At 44.5% G+C, this 20,075-nt stretch overlaps 1 long non-coding RNA gene across 1 annotated transcript; it reads left to right on the top strand.

The window, feature by feature from the left end:
* The first annotated feature begins 2,664 nt into the window (after positions 1–2,664).
* LOC309636021 lies at positions 2,665–16,673 on the top strand. The gene is made up of 3 exons (XR_014249188.1): positions 2,665–3,334; positions 6,060–6,258; positions 7,079–16,673. It is a non-coding gene; the product is annotated as an uncharacterized lncRNA (long non-coding RNA).
* The last annotated feature ends 3,402 nt before the right edge of the window (positions 16,674–20,075 follow it).

The following is a 20,075-nucleotide window of genomic DNA, read 5'->3' on the forward strand; positions in this document are numbered from 1 at the left end:
AACTGCAACCATCTGTCTTTTCTAGATCTTCCCAGTTGAGGGCAAGGAAACGCCCACAATCCTACAACAGGGAAGAGAAAGGAATTTTCATACATTCAAATGGGGCTCACAATCCACTTCTGGGTTTGCAATGGCTGTGTAATGCTTTGAATGAATGTGTGCACATCCAAACACCCTACAAAGCTGCCCAAGTCTGTCTTTGAGAAGAGAGACTGGAGCAGGCGGTCCGCTTTCTCTGTCACGTGCATCTAGAATGTATTAGAAGGTGGATACTGCCTCTGCACACGGGATTGTGCCATTGGTTTGATTTTGGAGGGAAAGGGGTACAGTTGTTAGCTATGTCATTGGATGGAGGGATTCCACTCGTGAACTTAGTATGACCAAAGAGAACAGTGGCAGTCTGTACAGATGTGCTTAGAGAGTCTGGACCTCAAGGAGTTCACAATCCCAGTAAGAGAGAAAATATCTATGAAATAACTGGAGTGCAAGGCGGGGTGTAGTGGGGGTAATGGGATGTGCAAATTGCAACAGAAAGTCAGGGGTGCCTGAGGACGAGCTTCTGGATGGGGAAATGCAAACACCCTTCCTCTGAGACCAGAGAGACTCTCCTCCCCATTCCCCCATCACAAAGCTTCAACCAATTAGAGCCACGCTGGTGAGGCTCATGATGCCCTAAGCATTTTGTATGCATTGTCATATTTAATACACACAAAATCTAAACATGTACCATTATTGCCCCAACTTTATAGATTAGGAAACAGCAGCTCAGAGGGACCCAAGGTCACCCCGCTGGTGACTCTCAAGAGGGAGAGGTTTTCACTGTAGCCTATAACCTCACCATCAAAAGATGACAAAGCAATGGGGTTATTTTAATAACGATGCTTTTTTTTTTAGAAAAGAAAAAAAGAAGCAAACCTTTAGCAGCATATCACAGAACAGAGCGATGGGGCAACTCCCTTGATCCCTGATTCCGTCTGAGGTACACAGACTACACAGGCCCTGATCATTCAGGAAAGACAGGAGAAACAGGCCTCTGATGTCTTGTGGTATCAAGGGGAGAAGAACACAAATGTGCATAAATAATAAAACCTGAGAATTAGGAAGAAAAAAAGAGAGAGACAATTCACAACAATTTGGAAGTTTTTTTTAAAGGCTGAGGTAAAATTATCCTCTTAGAAGCTATTTTTTATGTTTATTAAGATATTAAGAGGATTGTAGAGGGAAGGCTTAAGTAGTTAGAAACAACATCCATATCATGTCCCACTGAAATATCATCCTCATTCCTACATATCGCTAATCTAAAATCGGTTTATTTGTTAATTAAATCAATTCCATAAACATTGATTGAGTCCCTTTGTCAACATAAGGACTCGTTAATGATCCAATGTTTTATGTTTAAAATTCTTTTCTATAATTCTAAAAGTTCATTAATCAGTAAAATTTGGAAAGTTTTAAGTTGCATTATAAAACATTTTATAGTGCAATCACTGTCTGGAGAGTCCTTTCCATCGCCTTTACCAAACTAAGTCACAAGGGTCTTTGTTGGTCCAGCTAGAGGTACTGCCATCACTTGCCCTCTGTGCTCTCCACCCTGGGAGGAGTCCTGCCTGCGCTGCTTAGACCCTTGGACACTGCCCCTCCTCCCAGCTCCCCTGGGCTCTGTTGGGGTGGAGGGTGAAGAGAGAGGCACAGTTTCCAGGCAGACCTCTTAGCAAGGACCTCCGGGGTTGCTACAACCACTCAGGTCTGGGACTGACCCTGGGCCTCTGGACTTCCCAAACATGGCAGGGAACCAGATGTCTGAACTACGGGCTGAGTTCTTCTGGACTATTCCTCCCTAACAATATAGACTGAGCCTAGTAGCCATTGGGATCTAGTTTCCGTAAATTTTGAACTCTGCCCTTTGGGACTTGAGTGTGCAGAATGCATTCCTGCTGCATACTCCAAAAGAACTCCTTCAAATTCATTAATCTGAAATAACCCAATGTTGTAGAAGATGAAAACGGGCAGCAAGAAGGGTTTTGTGGTGCTAACAATATTAGTTTTCTTTTCCTTTAATCCCTGTAACAGGAGTCCGGAGATTTTTTTTTTTTGTTTTTAATAGAATAAAAGAAAAGGGGCTTCCCTGGTGGCGCAGTGGTTGAGAGTCTGCCTGCCGGTGAGGGGACCGCGGGTTCGAGCCCTGGTCTGGGAAGATCCCACATGCCGCGGAGCAGCTGGGCCCGTGAGCCGCAATTACTGAGCCTGCGCGTCTGGAGCCTGTGCTCCGCAACAGGAGAGGCCGCGATAGTGAGAGGCCCGCGCACCACGATGAAGAGTGGCCCCCGCTTGCCGCAACTGGAGAAAGCCCTCGCGCAGAAACGGAGACCCAACACAGCCAAAAATAAATAAATTAATTTAAAAAGACTTTCAAAAAAAAAAAAAAAAGAAAGAAAAGGCAGAGAAAAATGACTGTCCAACAAGAAAGGACTCAAGGACAACCTAGCAGCATGGGCGACTCTGCTCTGTTCCAGGAAGGGTGTTGAAGCTGCCCGGTTTGGGCTGACTCGCTTCAGCCCTTATCTGTTGAATGCCTCTGTGCATCAAGGTGGGTATTTAATGACCAGGATGAGATGGACATAACGAGAGAGGAAGGACCCTGCGTCACACAGAATTAATGTAAGTTAAAACAGCCCTTGCCACGGGGGAGAACTCCAAAAACAATATCCACCAGGTTTGGAGTAATTCAAAGGTAACCGTCTCGAGCCACCACGCGTTTGCCCTTCCTCCTCAGACAGTGGGACCTTTCCGTCTAAATAGGGGCAGTTGTGTAGGAGAAATGCCATTAATTCACTCACTCAGCAAATATTTATTAAGCATCCACTGCATCGAGCCCTGTAGTTCATCAACGGTTGGGCTCTGTCGATGAACACAAGGGGTGCAAAGCACTCCTCGTGGAGCGAACGTTCCAGGGGCGGAGACAGACCGTAACCGGAATAAGTGAATGTGGACCTTGTCAGAGGATGCCAAGCTCCACAGAGGAGGAAAAGCAGGGGGAGGGGAACGGGCCAGGGTGTGCTTTAATCCGTGGTAAGGGAGGGCCTCTCGCGGGTTGCGCTGGAGCAGACTTTGAAGGAGGGAGGGGCCTGAGGGCTGTGGGTGTCAGGAGGGAGCCTTCCAGGCAAGGCGACAGCAAGACAGAAGCCCTGATGGCAGGGACTGTGTCTGAAGATCAGACAAGCAGCAAGGAGCCTCGTGGGCCTTGGGAAAAGTTAGCAAGAGGGGCTTGAGGTCATAGAAGACATGAAAAAAAGAACATGGGTGTAGGCAGCTGTGGAGAAGGCATCCATTCTAGGTGAGCCAGGAACTGCTGGGATTGGGTTGGGTGGTAGGTAGTATCGTCTGACTCAGCTCCCAGGATCCCTTGGGCTGCAGAGGAAAAGCACCTGTCAGGGATCAGGGGGTCCTGGAGGCCAGTTAAAGAGGAAGTTCTGGGCCAGAGAGGGTGGGGACTTGACCAGGAGTGGCCGAGGTGGTGTTGAGTGGAGGCTGGCTTTGGACATGCCTTGAGGGTGGAGCTAGCACCAGCCACCTGGCACATCAGGTCCCGGGTTTGAGGGTCCACAGAAGGCAGGACAAGTCTAGGGATCACAGCCTGACAAACCAAAGGTGTCACTGACTGAGAGGAGGAAAATTCCAGCAAGTGGAAGTTCTGGGGGAAAGGTTAGGAATTCGGTCTATACATGTGAAGTCTGAGCTGCCTCTGAGCAGTCTAAGAGGAAACATTGAGTAGACAGTTGAATGTATGTCTGGAGTTCAGACAGAGATGCTGGTCGGAGATGGAGGTGGCATTTCCTCGGCACATGAAGGGTGAAGGGTAACAGGGCATCAGCTCACCCGGGAAGAGGAGAGTCCAAGGGCTGAACTCCAGGACTCCAGTGACAAATAAAAGGACAGACATTAAAAAGCTGGAAATATTACAGGGAACTATATTCAATATCCTGTGATAAGCCATAATGGAAAGGAATATGAAAAAGAATGTATGTGTGTATAACTGAATCACTTTGCTGTACAGCAGAAACTAACACAACCTTGTAAATCAACTATACTTGAATAAAATAAATTTTTTAAAAAAATCTAGAAATATTAAGTAAGGCCAAATATCAGAAGGTGGGAAGGAAGCAGTGAGTAAGTGCCTGCCCAGGGCAGCGCCTGAGAGAGTGAGAGCTTGTCTACACAGCCGCCCGCCGCCTGGCTGCACACTTAGCCACCGGGCCCCTTTGGAACTGGAAACGGTCCTCTGCTCCTCTGTTTACAAGATGGCCAATAATCAACCCAATGTGGCTCTGTGGCCGCCCTGTGTGCAAACGGGTTGCTTCATTAGATCCTGGTGCCGGGTTGAATTTCAGTGAAGGAGAGGGTGACCGAGGTTGCAGCAAAAGAAATCAGGGGAGGCTGGGGGTGTGTCCTCCGCACAGCCCTGAACCCAACAGGCCGGTTTTCTTTGTGCAGCGCACCCGCTGGGTCTGGACGTTGAGCCTGTCAGGTCAGTAAACAGACCTGCCTGAAGCTGGTTTTGCCAGATAAAGCCCAAGTGTGTTCCAAGCTCACCAGGCCTGAAGGCCGGCCACAGGGGTTCTCAGGCTCTGCTGTGACTAATAAGGAAGCTCCAGCCATCAATTTCCTCTTTAAAGTAGTAAAATATCTTGTTTATGACAAGCATGTCTTAGGAAGAAAAATGTTCTCTCGGATCCTCTGAATTATTTGAGAAGCTCTTATAGTTACTGTTTTGAAAGTCAAGGTGACAGTTGAATTCTCAAAGTACATGGTGGGAGTCCAGCCAGAAGAGACACACACGGAGGCCCCGGTGGTCTGCTCTGCAAACCTGAAAAGGACTGTGAAGAGGGCTGGGGAGAGGGTCCAGGGAGCCGTGTAAAAGTGACTTCATTCGAGGAAAATGCTGACTAGTATTTATTACTTCCCTGGAGCATGCTCTCTTGGGGGTGGGGTCCAGGACATGGCTTCTGGGTGGGGTAGGCCCCTGTGTGAGCCTGAGAGGGCCTCTTACCTGTGCATCATTTCACTTCTTGACCCTCGAATCCCCTTATCTGTAAAATGTGTGTATTAGTTTGCTGAGGCTGCTATAACAAAATAGCACAGAGTGGGCAGCTTAAACAACAAGACATTTATTCCTCACAGTTCTGGAGGCTGGAAGTCCAAGGTCAAGATGTCGGCAGAGTGGTTCCTTCCGAGTTCTCTCTCCTTGGCTTGTCGATGGCCACCTTCTCTCTGTGTCTTCACGTGATCCTCCAATGATCTTCCCTCTGTGCTTGTCTGTACCCTAATCTCCTCTTAGACGGACACTAGTCTTTTGGATTTGGGCCCACCCTAATACCTCATATCAACTTCTTTAAGGGTCCCATCTCCAAATACTCTCACCCATTCTGAGGTATGAGGGTTAGAGTTTCAGTACATGAATTTAGGGGACAGAATTCAGCCCATAACAATGTGGATAATACTACTTGTAGAGAGTATTATATTATGCTTATGTTATATATTGAGTATTACGTATACATAATAATACATATTATCCGTTAATCAAAGTTCTGTTTCTAAATGTTTATTTTTGTACACAAAAAAATTTTGCTTGATTTCCCATAATCTAATAGGAATTCTTATGATTACAATGTGAGACCAATATAGATGTTTACAAAAGGGTACTTAACGTCTAACTTTTTTTAAGGTATAGAGATACTGTCATGTAATTTTCTTTGGAGTTATCAGGTATGCTTGGGAGAAAGGAGTCTTCTCAAAAGAAGCAACAAGCAATGAGGGTCAGGAGAGAGAGATACGGAGCCAGGAAAAAGTAAATCATTTTAGGTGATGTGATCCAAAAGGGTATAGACAGACTGGCTAACCTGAATTTAGTTTCAGTTTTGCCATTTGTTAATTGTGTGACTTTCACCCTCCACAAATATGATTAGTGTGGTAACATGCTCCAGAGACAGAATATTGTGGTCATGATTTTGGGAAAACACAATTTTATGAATTGAAAATTCAACAATTTTGTTTTTCTCTAGCAAATCAAAGCATGAAGTAAATGACCAATAAACATGGGATGGATGGATGGATGGACGGATGGGAAAGCAAAATAATAAAGGAACGTATGAGGACATATTTTTGAGTCTCACTTGGTCTATGCTCCAGCCAAATATTGACTTGGCTGGTAAAGCTTACAGGAAATCTCACTCCTACTTGTATGCTTGCTACTCCCTCAAGGTAGGTGTTGTGGCATAGCTGCTATTAAATATTATATTTCTGGGAATTCCTGGGCGCTGCAGTTGTTAAGACTCCGAGGTTTCATTGAAGAGGGTGTGGGTTCCATTCCTGGTCTGGGAGCTAAGATCCCACAAGCTGCGTGGGGCACCCAAATATATAAATAGATAGATAGATAGATCATAGATTATTATAATCTAAATATCGATTATATTTCTGCTTTAAAGCCATGCTGCCTCTTGCTCCATCAAGCATGTAGCTGAGGCTGTTTGGGTTGGCGCTGCCAGCAGGTCTGGTGGGATCGTCCCTGGCTCTCAAGATCCCCCCACAGTCAGCATCCCAGGCCACCTGCAGAGTGGAAGGTCCCCAGGTCATGTCCTGGGTACAGATGTCCACATCACTCCATCACCATCCCAATCTTCTCAGTTCACACCTTAGTCCCCAGGTTTCTAGATGAGAAAGACAGTTATCTAACGTCTTTCCAAACATTCTACATCTGAGCTTGAAACCACCTTGTAACTACTTTGCATATTCTTCCTTTCCCTCCTCTCCCAAAGTTCCCTGAGATTCTGGGCCCCTGCTTGCTCAGTACTTGTCCCAATCCATTTCTTTAACCAGTTGATGAGGCAGTTCTTACCTTTAACGAATTGCAAGTTTTCTGCACCCTTTCAGGCTGGCATCAGACATGATCTCGTGTGGTGGCTGTCCCCCAGTGACCCCACCTCCAGGCATTTGCACCCTCATACTGAGTAGGGGTGACACATATCACCCACCCATAGGATATTGCAGAAATGACCAAGTGTGACTTCTCTCTCTTACAAAGCCAGCCACCATGTCAGGAGAACACTCAAGCAGACCTCTGGAGCAGCCCACCTGGCACAGAACTGAGTCCTCCCGACAAAAGCCCTGTGAGCATGCCTTCTTGAAGTCAAGCCCTCAGAAGACTGCAGTCCAGCCAATACCTTGACCACAACCTCATGAGCCAGAACCACCCAGCTAAGCTGCTCCCTAATTCCTGCCCACATAAACTGGAAGATAACCAATGTTGTTTTAGGCCACTACATCCTGTGTTCATCTGTTAGGTGGCCATAGGTAGCTAATAAACCTCCTAAGCACCCAGAACCTTGATAGTGGATTTCTCTGTCCTTGAAGCTTATTTGCATCATCTTAACATCTTTCCCTCATGTCTAGAAGCAAACTCCTGGCTCTTCCTATTTCAAAGACCTCTTCCCACTCAGCGCATCCACTAGGAACCAATGGGTAGAGAAGTGGTTTTTGTGGAGGGTGAAGGGACACAGGGTGTCATACTTCCCCAGATCCTCACGATGATTTCTCGTTTCAGTGTCCCCCAAGGAAAGGTCTTCTGGAATCCTACTTCTTAATCTCAAATTATCTTGACTATAGTATAGAGTCTATGTTCTATATACAGAATAAGAACAGACATACTTTTCACAAAGGAAGTTAACCCAGGGGAAACCATCTGTATGAGTGTCCTGTAATATATATAGACATGACACATCTTGTGAGTCACATGTGCTAATGAGGGGCATGGAATCACCCTGATCCTTTCACTTGTATCTTCTTCTGATCCTGAATAAACTTCTAAATGGCTGGCTAGATTCAAGGAGGCTGGGTTTGGTCCAAGAACACAGAATTGGATGTATTGAGAAGGACTAGGACACCACTCTCACTAACCAATCAAGTGTCATCTCTGATAAGATCATTTCACTAAAGCTAGTCCTCAACTTTTTCCTGCGCCAAGATGCCACTGTGCATGCAACCACCCAGATCTGCAGCAGCCACTCGCCCCGGCAGTGGTTTCCACACTGATGGGCCCGGGTGGTGGGTGATAAGCCCTGTCTGCTCCCCATCTCACCCACCCTCCACAGTAGAACTAAATACACTCTAAGGGGGTTTGCAGTTCACAGTGACTTGGGTATCCTCCCTGACATCTGAGAATCCCTGCTCTAAAGTGATACGAACATATCATGGGCCCTAGAAGCAGAGGGAGGTCACTCCAGTTCTGGGAACACTGTTGTTCGTGAATTGTTTGTGTTCCGAGCCTTGCTGGCTGCCTACTATATGGTGCTCTGTGCTTCTGGCTGCCACGCAGCGTCATACAGACCAGGTATCCTTTCAAAATAGACCTGTCCAAAAGGCATCATTTTGGTTTTATAGATCTGAAACTCTTTGTTCTTCTAAAACCCTCCTGCGAAAGACAACGCTTTGGTTTCGGTGGTTTGAAAGGCTGACTCCTGACTTCAGTTTCTTCCAGCTCTGTTACCCACCAGAATACCACATCCTCCTCGTGGACCACAGCCCATCCATTCTGGGAGGCCCGCAGGAGGGCCAGCTCGTTCCAGGCTTCTAGTCATTGCTTAATCAAATTTAAATGAACTCATTTATTCAAAAGCAAAAGTGAGAGGAATGTTTGCTGAATAGAAAATGAAGCCCACACTGTCCCTCAGTGACATTTCTTCATGAGAGGTTTCAGACTACATATGGGTGAGAAAAATTTATAGTTGAACTGAAAAAAAAAATGTGTGTGTGTAATTGTGACTAGTTTCTCCTAGCCTGGAATACAAAATATGTAAAATATAAAAATAAACATAGATCTATAGATTCATCTAATACATACTTACCACTGTACCTACCTGGTGTATCAACAGTGAACAAGACAAACACGGTCTTTTTCTCAGGAAGCTTACAGACAGTAACAGACAGGCAGTGTTAAACTACAAATTGTGTTGAATGTTAGGAAAATAAATAAATAAATGGTGTCTGTGAGCTGCCTGAGGGCAGTTCTTTGCTTCCTTGTTCACAACTCCTTCCCCAATACCTAGAATCCTGCCTGGCACGTAGGAGGAAGCTAACATGTATAGAATGATTTGATGAATTTATAGACTTATCATGAGATGTTATAACAAAGAGACAAATTGTGGGAAGTCAGGGAAAGGCAGGACATATAAACACCGAGAGGAAAGATAAGCAGGAATCATTCACATGAAGTGGGTGAGATGCAGAAAAGCATTCCAGGAAAAAAGTAAAATGGGCTTTTAAAAAAAGTGGGAATCATTAAAGGAATTCAAGATGGGGTCACTATTAAGAAATTCATTAATATAATAAAACCTATTAATAGATCTATGAGAAAAATCATATGATTGCCTTCATAGATGCTGCAAAACCTTTTATAAAATGCAACATTCATTCCTGGTAAAAACAAATTAATATAGGAATTAATTGACACCTTCTTAATCATAGATAGATACTTAAAAATATATATACCTTAGTCCTAAAGCCCTAAAGCCAGTATCCTGCTAATGGGAAAGCACCAGCACACCAGGAGCACTTCTGCTAGGATTAAGAACAAGGCAAGTGTGTCCATTATCACCACCTCTTGCCACACCGTACTGGAGGTATTAAGCAATGCAATTAGGCAAGAGAAAGCAATGACAGATTGGACAGGTAAGAACTGAAAAGAAGCAAAACCATTTCTATTTGCAGAGGATCTGATCACGTAACTGTAAAACTCAAGATAATCAATGATAAAACTAAAACAAAAGAATTCAGTATAGTAACAAGTTATAACACTAACATGTAGAAATCATTAGCTTTCCTAAAAAGTTAGCTGATAAAATGAAAGGAAAAATCTCATCTACGATAGCAGCAAAGCAGGTAAAATATCCTAGGAATGAATTAATCCAATAAATGTACAAAATCTATATGAGAAAAACTTTTTAAACTTCTTAAAAACACAAAAGTTGACTTGAACAAATAAAAAGACATTACTTGTTCTTCAGTAAGATGATTCCACTTCATAAACTTCTTCCCAAGTCTCTTAATTTTTTTTTCTTTGGTCACACTGTGTGGCTTGCTGTATCTTAATTTCCCCACCAGGGATTGAACCCTGGTCCAGGCAGTGAAAAGGCTGAGTCCTCACCACTGGATCACCAGGGAATTCCCTGAAGTCTCTCTATTGATAAAGAGAAAATACTTTTGTAAAGCAATTTTTTGGTAAGGCAATACCAATAAAAATACTAACAAGGTACAATATGGATGGACTCGGAGGGTATTATGCTTAGTGAAATAAGGCAGACGGAGAAAGACAAATACTGTATGATATCACTTATACATGGAATCTAAAAAAGAAAAACTAGGGAATGTAACAAAAAAGAAACAGACTCACAGATACAGAGAACAAACCAGTGGTTATCAGTGGGGAGAAGAAGAAGGGAGGGGCAAGATGGGGTAGGGGCTTTAGAGGTACAAACTACTATGTATAAAATAAATAAGTGACAAGGATATATTGTACAGCACAGGGAATATAAGCAATGTTTTATAATAACCATAAATGGAGTATAACCTTTAAAATTTGTGAATCACTATGTTGTACACCTGAAACTTATATAATATAGTAAATCAACTATGCCTCAATGAAAAAAAAATACTAACAAGGTTTTTTTAATGGAGTTAGAAAGTTTATGCCAAACTTCATACAGAAAAACATGCAAGAATAGACAGGAGTATGTTTTTTAAAATCTACATGGGAGATTAGCTTTGCAAAATATTAAAATATACTCTAAAGCCTCTAGAATTAAAACAATTAATACTTCAATAAAAAATAAAATTTAAAAAATAACAGAAAAAACCCCACAACATTGTAAATCAACTATAATTCAATTTAAAAATTTAATTTAAAAAACAGAAAAGAAAAGAAAACAATGTATTATTGGCACATTGAGTAGACAGACCAAACAGTAGGATAGAATAGAAAGCCAAGAAATAGACCTTTATACATATGGAACTGTAGGATATGATAAATGTATATCTCAAATCACCAGAGTGAAAATGGGCATTTTAATAAATGGTGCTAAGATTCGATAGTCATTTGGAAAAAGATAAAATTATGTTCATATCTTATACCATACACAAGAATAAATTCCGACTGAATCATAGATTTAGGAAACCATACAAATACTAGAAGAAAACATGGTCCTTTTTAATCTGGATATATATATATATATGAGGAAAGTACTAACCCAAGTAACTTTTGAACAAAATATTTGGAATATATGTCCTTAGGCTAATGTAAAAAGGCTTTCTAACTATGATTCAAAACCCAGATGCAATAACAAAAAAAGAATGACAAATGTAACTACATAAAATAAATAAATAAAAATCTTAACATGGAAATGAAACCCCCAAAGCATAAACAAAGTTAAAATACAACTAGTAAACTGGGAGAAAATATTTGTAATATATATCACAGCTAAAGAGCAAATCTTCCTCATATGCAAAACACTATTTAAAAATGGAAAGAACAAAAGATGAAAAACCTGAAAAAAATAGACAAACAACATGAGTTCAGCAATTCACATGAAGATGTAAATATAGTCCTTAAATATACAAAAAGATGTTTAACCTCACCCATAATAAGAGAAATGCAAACTGAAAACTATACTGAGAGACACATAAAAGGGTGGAAAAAGGTATATCATGTAAACACTCATCAAACCACTAATCAAAAGAAAGCCAGAGCAGCTAAATTAACATCAAAGTAGACTTCAGAACAAGGAAAATTACCATGGATAAAAAGGAACAGTACATAATGATAAAAGTATTGGCTCACCAAGAAGATACATTAATGCACCTAATTAAAGCATTCCAAAATAGTAATAGAAAGAAAAAGAAGAAAAAACTAATAAAACTGAAAGGAAAACATGGACAATTCCACAATTATACTTGATATTATACCTGATTATACACTTGATATCAATTATAATTGATATTTCAATTCTTTTCTCTCAGTAATTGATAGAACAAGTAGACAGAAAATCAGCAAAAATGTAGAAAAAATGAATGATACCCATCAACGAACTGGATCTAATTGACATTTATGGAATATTCCACTCAACACCAGCAGAATACATTCTTTTCAAGTGAACATAAAATATTCATCAAGATAGGCCATATTCTGGGCCATAAAATAAACTGTACCAAATTTAAAAAATTGAAATCACAACTCAGTGTGTTCGTTCTCTGACCATAATGAATTAAATTAGAAGTCAATAATAGAAAGATCTAGAAAATACCCAAGTATTTGAAAATTAAACAGCTCACTTCTTAGTAATCCATGAGTCCAAGTCTCATGAAAAATTAGAAAATATTTTGAACTAAATAAAAATGAAAACACAACATATCAAAATCTGTAGGATGCAGACAAAGCAACACTTTGAGAGAAATTTATAGCTTTTTTTTTTTTTTTTTTTTGGCCACACAACTTGCAGAATCTTAGTTCTCTGACCAGGGATCGAAATCAGGCCCCTGCAGTGAAAACGCCAAGTCCTAACCACTGGACTGCCAGGGAATTCCCTATAGCATTTTTTTTTAAATTTATTTTATTTTTGGCTGTGTTGGGTCTTCATTTCTGTGTGAGGGCTTTCTCTAATTGTGGCAAGCGGGGGCCACTCTTCATCGCGGTGCGTGGGCCTCTCACTATCACGGCCCCTCTTGTTGCGGAGCACAGGCTCCAGATGCGCAGGTTCAGTAGTTGTGGCTCACGGGCCCAGTTGCTCCGCAGCATGTGGGATCCTCCCAGACCAGGGCTCGAACCCGTGTCCCCTGCATTGGCAGGCAGATTCTCAACCGCTGTGCCACCGGGGAAGCCCCCTATAGCATTTTTATAGAGAAATTTAAACACCTATAGTAGAAAACTAATATATCTAAGCTTCCACCTTAAGAAACTAGAAAATGAAGAGACTGATTATGACTCAGAGACCTTGTTCAGCTTTTCCTCTCCTAGGATCCTTCATACAATAGGGGCAATGCCACCCTCTCTTGGCATAGTTAGGATTGAGCTCACAACTTGGTTTTTCAAAACTAAACCATTTATTACTGAGGGCTCATAAATGAATGGTAAAGCATTATGAAAAAAACAAGCAAATTATTAGTACAGGATCAGGATATAGTTACCCCTTGTGGGGGGATAAGGGGAGACCCTTAACAGGAGCATGCAAGGAACTTCTGAGATGCTAGTAACCTTTGTGATCTTAAACTGAATCCTTAGATACAGATGCTCATTTTATTATGCTCTTTAAACTACACATTTACCTTTATAGATCCTTGTATACATATGACATTTTCTCATCTAAAATTTGAAAAAAATGAAATGTATTAAACACAGACTCTCTCTGCCCCCATCTTTACTCATCTCAGAAACAAATTTTCATGTGACCACAAAACCTACCCCCAAGAACTATCTGAACTTCACAGTTCTTACTTGTAAGATAATATTTCTAATCAGACTATTTTTTCCTATTACTTAAACAAAATAAGGAGGAAATGATTCTTCCACATATACGTGGTCTACCATCTGGCTTTGAGGCCCCAAGTAGTTTACATATCCGGCCTGTACATGACAGTGCAGAAGTCAGAAGGAAAGAACAAATGCAGAAAACAGATCTCTCTCTCTCTTCTTAATGGGTTACGCCCAGACTCCAGGTCTGTAGCAAATTTGCGTCGGGTGAGATTTGCTCTTTACCTGCATCACGGGGACCTAACCTTGGTGCACCTGGCTCTCAGTGACCTTAATACTGTCTCCCCTTGCTCAGCCCCAGCCTGGGAGGGAGGCCAGACTACACTGGGTATCACCCAGACTGCAAAGGTAGTGGGGTCAGAGATAGGACTGCTGTACTGGAGTTTCAAGTTCTCAAAAAGCCAAAGCTGAATTGGAGGAAATACCTCTGTCTGCTTGTCTACGGGAGCTGTTAGCAGCACGACCTCGCCTACCAATTTCACCCGGGACGTTTATTCCTCCTGACCACAATCCTGTTTCCGTGTCTTCCTTGTGGCCACCCTACACCTGCATGCTTGTTCCTTTTGTGGGGAGTGTCTGTAGGGAGAAGGTGAGCCAAGGAGTGTCAAAGAAAGGAGAGCAACCTTAGAGCAAGGACTTGCCATACATGGTGCTGGGGCTCGTACTCACCAACAGCCTCCTGGACCAGTCACGGAAAACTTCCAGAAATAGAATTTGTCAAGTTCCCATCCCATTCTCTTTATTATCTCATTCCATAATACATCTTTAAAAATTCCAGATATATATTAAAATTGAAAAGACAATCTTTAATCTTTAGAAGAAAAAAGGGTTTATGAGCTCACGAGTGTGGACAAATTTCTTAAGATACAGAAAGCATAAATCAGAACGGACAGAACTGAGAGTTTCAACAGCATCAAATTTTAAATCTTTGCATTTAAAAAAAGTGACACCACAAACAATGTAAAAAGCCAAATCACAGACAGCAAGAAAATATTTGCAAAGTTTATTTAAAAAAATAGTGTCCAGAATATATTAAGAACTTGCTCGAATTGATAAGGAAAAGATCAACAACAAGTTAGAAAAACTGGCAAAGGAATGAATTATTGAAGAGTAAAAATCACAATGGCCTATAGCAATGAACATGTTATTGGCCTCACGCATGATCAGGGAAAGGAGTTAAATGAGATCACTTTGGCACTCAGCAGGTTGGCAAGCTTTAAAATTCAAACAACAAGAGATGAGGGTGTGAAGAAGTGAGGATGCTTACGAACTTCTATCTGCTCAGCCATCAGGGTGTGATGAGCTCCGGCCGGGTGGCAGGCACCCTTTGGGGCTCTGGGGGTCCAGGGTGATAACACAGATGGCCTTTGATGACACAAGGAACCCCAAAAGGAAGAAGAGTTGAGGGAGAGCATGATGTCAGCCACAGACTTGGGTATCCGGGGTACCATTCAGACCTCCAAGTTCAAGTGCTAAATAGGTTGCATCTGCAGGTCTGAATCTCAAAGAAGCCGGGAGTGGATATAAATCTGGGAATCGTATTAGTCAAGTTCTTACAGCCAAGCAACGGGAAGAAAATCTAGCTAATTTAAGCAGAAAGGAATTCTTTTCAAGGATTTGGGGTATCACCAGGAACTCGAGAGGGCTCAGGAAGGAGCCACACACCCTGAAACAGCAGAGATGGCCAGGAGGACACCACCACCACCACAAGCTCCCCAGGGCCTGGAGGTGGCCTTTCTCTGTTGACCTTGATGATCCCAAGCCCGGCGGTGCTGCTGGGGTCACTGGTCCTGCCGCTCCTGGACTTGCACGTGAAAAAGACCAGCCCTCCGACTAGAAGGTTTAGGACTAAGCCTTAGGAAACCCCGATATATAGTTGCTACAGGGAGGATTGATGTGTAGAGGACAATAAGGAGGGGCCCCTGGATGATAGGACGCAAACCAGCGGGCAAGGTGAGCAGCGGGAGAGGGTGAGTCCTGGGGCAGGAGTTGCTGCTGTGAAGACAAGAGGACTGCCCCGTGGTGGGCAGAAGTCCCTCAAGTCTCATGCTTTAGCTTAGGAGTCTGGTCACAGTCTCCCGAATACTCAACTGTAACTACAGTACTTGCCCCTTCCTCCTCATTGGCCCCCCTGAGCACGCTGCCACCTCTGCAAAGGACCAGGTGACATTCTGTGGGAGGTCAAGGCGACCAGTTTCTCTAGTACATATAGAATGGATAAACAACAAGGTCCTACTGTACAGCACAGGGAACTATATTCAATATCCTGTGATAAACCGTTAATGGAAAAGAATATAAAAACGAATATATATATATAATATATAACTGACTCATTTTGCTGTACAGCAGAAGTTAACACAACATTGTAAATCAATTACACTTCAATTAAAAAAAAGAAGAAGAAGAAGACCAGTTTCTCTGCGAGGCTGTGCGCAGAGCTGAAGAGATGACGTGGGCCGGCTCTCTGCAAATTGCCACGGACAAAAAGCACTTTCTAGATAGTAGCTGAATCCCAGGTGCCAGGAGCTGCATTCAGTTGCTCCAGTAAAGATGCCACAATTAATACAATGGCCACTGCAATTGGAACCACAAGCTGGTTATCATGAACCCACAGTGATTCCTCTGAGATCCAGTCACTTTCACAGGTTAAACAGGCAAAGTCGTGTGGGGATGTGATCAGAATCCCCTCTCATCTTCCAAGTCCTTCTTCCCTTCAGGGTGGGAAGGGGCTTTGGGTTTACTCAGCCATAGTGGAGCGGCTTGCTGGGGGTGTCTTTTCAGTCACACATTTAGGAACAGGGCAGGACCACGGTGTGTCTGCAGACCCGCTGGGCCCCCTGTGAGAACTCAGGTCACAACGGTCACAACCCCTTTAGCCCTGTGACCCCCAGAAGCCCACACTTTAAGCTGCAGATACAAGGACACTTTGAAGACCCAGGTGTGTGTTAATCCAGCGCCTAGCCAGCGCTGAAAGGAGAATAGCTTCCTTTCTCCAGAGCACAGCCTGCTTAGCAGACGGTCCCAGCTGCTTTAGGGGAGACTTGGAAGGAGATCGCAGCTTACACGTGAGGCATTACAGGGACCCTCTGGGGACTCTGGGCCCCTCTTTCAGGGACACCTCAGGGCTTTGACTGCCTTTGACTGACTGAGAGGCCACTGCTCCCCTGTGGTCAGCCAGGTCTCGCAGGCTGACAATGGCCTCACACCTCTGGACATTCCTCCACCTTGGAGAGAGGTTCCATGTTACATGGTAATCCATGTTACCTCCCTTTGAAACCGGCCCGACTGCTAAGTGCTTGACTAAAGAACACGGAGGAGGGGACCACATGTCAGAATCCAGGCCCAGAACTCAGACACTGGCAGCTTCCACTTCCTGCTTCTGGGACACTTTCTGGGGAAGCCAGAGGCCATCATGCTCTGAGAGGCCGCATGCTATGAGAGAGCCCAAACCAGCCATGCGGAGGAGCTGCTTGCAGGGAACGCTGCTCACTGCCCCAGCTGTGGCCCCTACCTCAACCTTGTAGCAGACACGTGAGGGAGCCGCCAATGACCCCTGGCCCTGGTCCCCATCTGACTGCAGCTCCCTGAGAGACCCCAAGCAAGAACCACCACATTCACACCCATCAGGACGGCTACCATCAAAGAAAACAAAAACAGTAAAAAATAGTTTTGGTAGACTGTGGAGGAATTGGAACCCTTGTGCATTGCTGGTGGGAATGTAGAATGGTGCAGCTACTGTGGAAAACAGTATGGTGAGCTCTCAAAAACCTGAACACAGAACTACCATATGCTCCAGTAAATCCACTCCTGGGTATTTATTACCCAAAGGAATTGGAAGCAGCAAGGACTCCAATAGATATTTGTACACCAGCATGCACTGAAGAATTATTCACAACAGTCAAAAGATGGAAACAACCCAAATGCCTATCAATAGACAAATCGATGCACAAAATGTGGTCCATCTATAAATGGAATATTATTTAGCCTCAAAGTGGAAGGAAATTCTGACACTGGCTACAGCATGGATGAATCTTGAAGGCATTATACTAGCAGAAATAATCCAGTCACAAAAGAAAAAATACTGTAGGATTCCACTTATATGAGGTACCCAGAGTTGTCAAGTGCACAGAGACACAAAGTAGATGGTGGTCGTCAGGGGCTGAGGGAGGGGGGTGGGGAGTCAGTGCTTAATGGGGACAGAGTTTCTATTTGGGAAGGTAAAGGGCTCCGTGGATGGTGGCGACGGTTACACAACAATGCGATTGTACTTAATGCCACTGAACTGTACAATTAAAAATGGTTAAAATGGTAAATTGTATGTTATATATATTTTACCACAATAAAAAAGAATCATGCACAGAATTACGAAAGATAATGATGAATCATTGTTTTAAATTACTACAATTTGAGATGATTTGTAAGAAGACCTAGAATTGCACTTCAGGGGACTTCCCTGGTGGCACAGTGGTTAAGAATCCACCTGCCAATGCAGGGGACATAGGTTCGAGCCCTGGTCCGGGAAGATCCCACATGCCACGGAGCAACTAAGGCCGTGTGCCATAACTACTGAAGCCCATGGGCCGTAGGGCCCGTGTGCCGCAACTACTGAGCCTGTGTGCTGCAACTACTGGAGCCCGTGTTCTGCAACAAGAGTAGCCACCACAATGAGAAGTACACACACCACAACAGAGAGTAGCCCCTGCTTGCCGAAAGCCCACACACTGCAACCAAAACCCAACACGGCCAAAAAAATTTTTTTTTTAATTAAAAGAAAAAAAAAAAGTATTGCGCATCAGGGGCAGAGCATCAGGAGCTCAGGATCGAGATGAGCTGCACGGAGACGGGCAGATGGGGCGGCCGCTTCTTCCAGGTGCCAGGGGACAGACAAGGTTGGACCTGTATCCCAAGCCATCTCTCCATCTCCAACAGGCCCAGGCCTGCAAGACCGGGTTTGAATCTGGACGGGGTTTGCCTGTCCCTGGAGGGCAGGCTTCCGGGTGGAGGCGGATCCCAGGCTTGGTGTCCTGGAGCTGGAAGCTGTCAGGTGCTTTTCTGCAGGCCTTGGTTCTGGTTTCTTCAGCCCTATGCAAAACGTACACACATCTACAGAGATAAGCCTGCTGGTCCGTACAATGGTCCAGCCCCCTGATTCACCCAGTCCCCACTTAGCCACAATCCCCACTCCACCCTCAGCCCAGGCTACAACTAATCTACTTTTTGTCTCTAAGGATTTGCCTATTCTCCACGTTTCATAAAAAGGGGATATTACAAACAAATAAAAACAAACAAACACAACTAGAATTGTTGCTGTTATATAGATCAAGTATAGACTGCCCACCTATTTCATTCCTAAGGATACTGTGATCCATTAGCGTCCCTCAAATATCTTACAGTTCAAAATACTGATGACTGCTTAGTCCCAACCACCTGTAAAAGTCACTGGCCCAACCGGTCTTTTGCTGGTTTCATAGTGCTTCTGGGATCCTGCCTCCTTCCTGCAAACCTGTCCTCCCCCCTGGGATCTTGCCTCCTCCCTGGGATCCTGTCCTACTCCCTGGGATCCTGTCCTCCTCCCTGGGATCCTGCCTCCTCCCTGGGATCCATTCTCCTCCCTGGGATCCTGTGCTCCTCCCTGGGATCCTGTCCTCCTCCCTGGGATCCTGCCTCCTCCCTGGGATCCTGTCCTCCTCCCTGGGATCCTGCCTCCTCCCTGGGATCCTATCCTCCTCCCTGGGATCCTGTCCTCCTCCCTGGGATCCTGCTTCCTCCCTGGGATCATGTCCTCATCCCTGGGATCCTGCCTCCTCCCTGGGATCCTGTCCTCCTCCCTGGGATCCTGCCTCCTCCCTGGGATCCTATCCTCCTCCCTGGGATCCTGTCCTCCTCCCTGGGATCCTGCTTCCTCCCTGGGATCCTGTCCTCCTCCCTGGGATCCTGCCTCCTCCCTGGGATCCTATCCTCCTCCCTGGGATCCTGTCCTCCTCCCTGGGATCCTGCTTCCTCCCTGGGATCATGTCCTCATCCCTGGGATCCTGCCTCCTCCCTGGGATCCTGCCTCCTCCCTGAGATCCTGTCCTCCTCCCTGGGATTCTGCCTCCTCCCTGGGATCCTGTACTTCTCCCTGGGATCCTGCTTCCTCCCTGGGATCCTGTCCTCCTCCCTGGGATCCTGCCTCCTCCCTGGGATCCTATCCACCTCCCTGGGATCCTGCCTCCTCCCTGGGATCCTGTCCTTCTCCCTGGGATCTTGTCCTTCTCCCTGGGATCCTGTCCTTCTCCCTGGGATCCTGCCTCCTCTCTGAAATCAGGGAGCACACCTCAATGGCAGCATCTCCCACCAACCCTGGCCCCAGAGGACAGCAACCACAGAGCTCTTGTCTGCCTCCCAACAAACTGTTGACAAATTTCCCAATGTGTCAGTGAAGGGCTGCCCTCTGGCTCCCCAAGGAGGTGTGGTAAGGAGGGCGGAGGTCACCATGATAAACCTATTTCAGCACATCTATCTC

The sequence above is a fragment of the Balaenoptera borealis genome (assembly GCF_965194805.1).
Source record: "Balaenoptera borealis genome assembly, chromosome: 10".
NCBI classification, from domain to species: Eukaryota; Metazoa; Chordata; class Mammalia; order Artiodactyla; family Balaenopteridae; genus Balaenoptera; species Balaenoptera borealis.